This window comes from Portunus trituberculatus, chromosome 34, assembly GCF_017591435.1.
Source record: "Portunus trituberculatus isolate SZX2019 chromosome 34, ASM1759143v1, whole genome shotgun sequence".
Lineage (NCBI taxonomy): Eukaryota > Metazoa > Arthropoda > Malacostraca > Decapoda > Portunidae > Portunus > Portunus trituberculatus.
The window spans coordinates 3185001-3190000 of record NC_059288.1 but is presented as its reverse complement, the minus strand read 5'-3'; the positions used below and the strand labels follow the sequence as shown (position 1 = coordinate 3190000).

General features: G+C 35.0%; 1 protein-coding gene across 2 annotated transcripts in view; it reads left to right on the top strand.

Moving 5' to 3' along the window:
• LOC123512598 (sperm-associated antigen 1-like) overlaps window positions 1–5000 on the top strand; it is a 199171-nt gene that overhangs the window by 181211 nt on the left and 12960 nt on the right. The window lies entirely within an intron of this gene.

Here is a 5000-nt window from a genome sequence, read left to right as displayed (position 1 = left end):
ACCTGAGTGACGTCACGGGGTGCAGCCAGACAGCTTGGCGCCTCTCATTCATGATATACGGAAAACAATGGGAGTTGGTAACGCTGGTGGTGGTGGTGGTGGTGGTGGTGGTGGTAGTAGTAGTAGTAGTAGTAGTAGTAGTAGTAGTATGTGTATAGTAGTAGTTGCTATAGTTGTAGTAGTGTTAAAAGTTATGGTAGTACTTGTAGTTGTGGTTATAATAGTAGTATCAGTAATAGATTATAGTAGTAGTAGTAGTAGTAGTAGTAGTAGTCTTTCACCACCATTTCCTCACTTTCTGATGTGCCTCGATGTGTTACTGATGAAATTTACGAAGGAGGAAATAAAATGATTGCGTTTAGTTAAGTTTTTTTCGTGTATACTCAATATCTACGTATATATTTTTTGTGTATTTATTTATGCTTATTGTTATTATTATTATTATTATTATTATTATTATTATTATTATTATTATTATTATTATTATTATTATTATTATTATCATCATCATCATCATCGACTATTTGCTACCACCACCACCATGAGCTTCGTCCTCTCGATAATATATTCCTTTATATTTGTGTGGCTTCAAGTTTAACCAGTGAAGTTGTGTGAATATTTTTTAACTAAAATAAAAATTGACAGAAGACACACATCCATTCAACACTGTATTTCCTTGTGTTGACGTCAAGGTAATCGTTCGCCTCTGACATCCCTACTGATTCTGTCACGTCACAAGTCGCACAAACTCTTCACTTGGGCTTCACTGTGACCATCTTATCACCTTATGACTTCACAGGGACCTTTATATGACTTGGTGTGTGTTTGTAGGTGATTTTTTTTTTATTTATTGTTTGTACGTAAGAAGGAAAAACCGACCAAGGGCAACAAACGTATATGTATCAAAAGAAAGGCCTCGTAACCCCCTTTAGCCCACAAATTCTCGTGAAAAGCCCACATAGTATAAAAAAAAGGGCCTACTTAGGTTTGTGTATGTGAAGTTCTGGTGAAGGAAGGAGTGTTTGTGTGTTTACCTACAACCAGTGGAAGAGAAGCTATGTTAAGTTTTCATTGCATTTAGACCCATATTATAAAACCCTCTGCTCTCACTACGGCTCTTATCAAAGTGACAAAGCCCACAGAAATTAATAGCCCGGTTCGCGAGTGTTTTTCCAGTTAATAATGTAAAAATCTTGTTATTCTGTCACTGGAACCACAAAAAAACACCATTGAAAATCTGTTTAATTTCAACTTGAGCCTTTTAGAGGAGCGGAAGGAATTCAATATAAGGTCCTGAGTTTCTCCGGTTAGTAATGTAGAAATCTTGTTAATCTGTCACTGGAATCATGAAAAAAGCATCTTTAAAAAATCCGTTTCATTTCCAGTAGAGCCTTTTACAGCAGTGGAGGTGCAGCCAGCGGTGATTTGGAATATGGTCCTGAGTCTGTCGTGTTGATAATGTAAAAAAAATCTTGTTAATCTGTTACTGGAACCACAAAAAAAAAAAAAAAAAAAATTCGTTACATTTCAACTAGAGCCTTATAGACTAGTGGAGGTGGAGCTAGAGGTGATTTGGAATATGGTCCTCAGTTTGTCTTGTTAATAATGTTGAAATCTTATTAATCTGTTACTGGAACCATAAAAAATAAATGCCTTCAAAAATCTGGTACACTTGAACTAGAGGCTTTTAGATCAGTAGAAGTGTATTCAGAGGTGATTTAAAATATGATCCTGAGTTTCTCCTGTTAATAATATAGAAATCATGTTAATCTGTCCCTGGAATCACAAAAACTCATTAAAAATCAGTTTCTTTTCAATTAGAGCCTTTTGAAAGTAGTGGAGGTGATTTAGAATATGTTAATCACTTTTTCCAGTTAATAATGTGGAAATCTTGTTAATCTGTCACTAGAATCATAATAACACCTCATTTCATTTCATTTCAACTAGAGCTTTTTCAGAAGGTGTTTTCAGTGGAGGTGTTTCTCCAGTTAATAGGTAGAAATCATGTTAATAGTCCCTGGAATCCTCAAAAAGTTTCTCCAGTTAATAATTTAGAAATCTTGTTAATCTGTCTGGAATCTCACCCTCCGTTTCATTTGAATTGACTCAGAATCTTTTAGAAAAATCTCTCCCTGGAATCAAAAACACCTTTAAAAATCCGTTTCATTTCAACTGGAACCTCTAAAGAGTAGTAATGCCATCGGTGACTCAAAATAGTGTTCCCAGTCCCACAGAAACACAGCGATTCTAAACCCATCAGGTCATTCAGTGTATAGAATCGTCAGGCTGCGTCTATTTAGGCCTATACATATATTTGTTCTCAACCTGATTTGACCTGAGGGTTGTGTTTATTCTGGGACTTGTTCAGGTTATGAGTTATTTGTGTGTGTGTGTATGTGGGTGTGTGTGTGTGTGTGTGTGTGTGTGTGTGTGTGTGTGTGTGTGTGTGTGTGTGTGTGTGTGTGTGTGTGTGTTTTAAGTCAGTTATGAGTGGAAGTGTTATTCTCTCTCTCTCTCTCTCTCTCTCTCTCTCTCTCTCTCTCTCTCTCTCTCTCTCTCTCTCTCTCTCTCTCTCTCTCTCTCGAATAACAAAACATTTAAAGAAATTTCTCCTGGATGTACGTTTTCTGTATTCAATTCATAGAAAACGAAATATTAATCGGATACCAAAATGATTTCAGAAAGTAACTCTTAATTTTATAACAATTTTGCTGCAGTATGGAAATATTACCGTTGAAGGTTGAAAATATGCCTGTAAATAATCAAATAATGTAACTTCATCAGGCAAATACGCGCGTGTAAGATTATATGAGTGGAAAAATAGATAGATAGATAGATAGATAGATAGATAGACAGACAGATAGATAGATAGATAGATAGATAGATAGATAGGTAAATGGGTATGTCAGATGCATTATGTGAATAGATACATGTATGTAAGTTATTTGAGAGAGAGAGAGAGAGAGAGAGAGAGAGAGAGAGAGAGAGAGAAGGAAAAAAAAAATACGAAGTAGGACATAGAGAAGAAAGAAAAATGTATATATTGAATGAGGACGAAATATACATGAAAAATATACATAATTCTGAAAACAATTAAGAAAAAAATGAAATAGATAAGAAGAAAAAAAATGGGGAAATAAGGAATGAATAAAAACTGAGAGAAAACAGAACGGGAAACAGAAGGAAAAGGAAGGAAAGTCGAGAAACAAACAATAAAAGAAAACAAGAGAAGCAAGGAGGGAAGTAGCTGGAAGGAAGACAGTCTCTCTCTCTCTCTCTCTCTCTCTCTCTCTCTCTCTCTCTCGTGAATAATTCGTTAGGTAGGTAGGCAGAAATAGAGATGGCCAGTTGAGTGTATTCAGGAACGGCATAAGAAAACAGTATTGAATTCCATGTATCAACATAGTTACCATGGCAACGTGTAAACAAGAGCGTTCGATTCCCTTCACCTTGGCTTCCTCATGTTACGTTTTCTATGCGTCTAAACCCACTAACAACAATAAAACCATTACTGATACACATAACGTACTAGAATATAACCTCCCATAATTCTTAGCGTGTGAGGGAATAAATTTAACTTATTACTACGTGACGGGAAAGTTTACAAGGAAGGTCAAGTCAGTGTCACGAAATCTCCACTTTTTGTTATCGGCTGGACAGGCTGAGGCAAGGAGGGACTGCAGTATTTTGTCCACCGTCTCTGGAGTTCAGTGGAAGCGGTCATCTCCTCTCACCTGCCCTGCCTTGGCTTCTGTGTTCATTTCTTCCTCCTGTCGAAGGTTGTAAGTGGTTTCGAGTCCCCATGCAGCGTCCCAGTGTGCGTGTCAAGGTGGTGTGGTCAGTTCAGGTGTGAGGTGTAAAGATGTAACTCATTGTTTTGGTAAGAAGCGTCAGAGTTATTTGTTGCCTTGAGGTTAGAAATATTAGATCAACATTTTTCATTTTATTTATTTGTTTATTCATTTATTTTATTTCATTCTATTATTATTATTTATTTTTTTAACTTTTAGTTTTGGTGCGAGAAATTTAAGATGAATCCATTGTTTTGGTTTGAGTAATACAAGAAAAGCTGTTTTGGTACAAGCAGGAGATTGGTCCTTGTTTTGTCGTAATAAAGTCAGTAATATTGTGATGTTTCGTTATATTACATACTTTAATTCTTGTATACATATAAACATCGATTGTCAGGAAGGAATGCAGCGTAATTCATTATTTTCACAAGTAATGTAGTAATTCGTTGTATAAAATTGATTCATATAATAATAATAATAATAATAATAATAGTAAATACTTTATCTAGTCAATTTGTAATGATACATACAAATTTAAACTCTTTGTGGATCCAGATCATTCAAAGTTACAGTTACAACACACATACAGTACAACACACAATAAAGTATCTGTGACAAGGTAAGGTCCAAGACTAAAACTATATACGCTACACTATTTTAAAAACACCATGCTGTAAATTTATCCTGCATCAGAATCGAAATCACAGTGGAAGCAATAACTTCACCTTTTTGCATGGACACAATTATATATACAATTTAATGCTAACTGGTACAAATTAATTTTTATATCTAGATGTTTTCTGTGAAGGCAAACCCAATCTTTTTCCAGATCTTAAGAACACGTAGTTATCATTGAGAGGATTGGTATTGTCGTTCATTATTTTCCTAGTTGTACACAATACATTTCTAGAATATAGGTTATCTAGTGTTGTTACCTTTACACCCAATTTATCAGCAATTCTCACAACCTTTTTGAGTTTCTTCTTGTTTTTTACAGTGAAGCACCCATACAGCGTTGTTAAACCAAAACACAGAGTTGACTCAATAACAGACTTATAGAACATAGCAAGAATAGTATTTTCAACTTTTAGATTTCTTAAAATTCTCAGAAAGTGAATTCTCTGCATACATTTGCCATACACCTTCTTTGTGTTTACATCACCAGTTATTTTGTCATCAATTTGCACCCCTAAATATTTATAATCATGT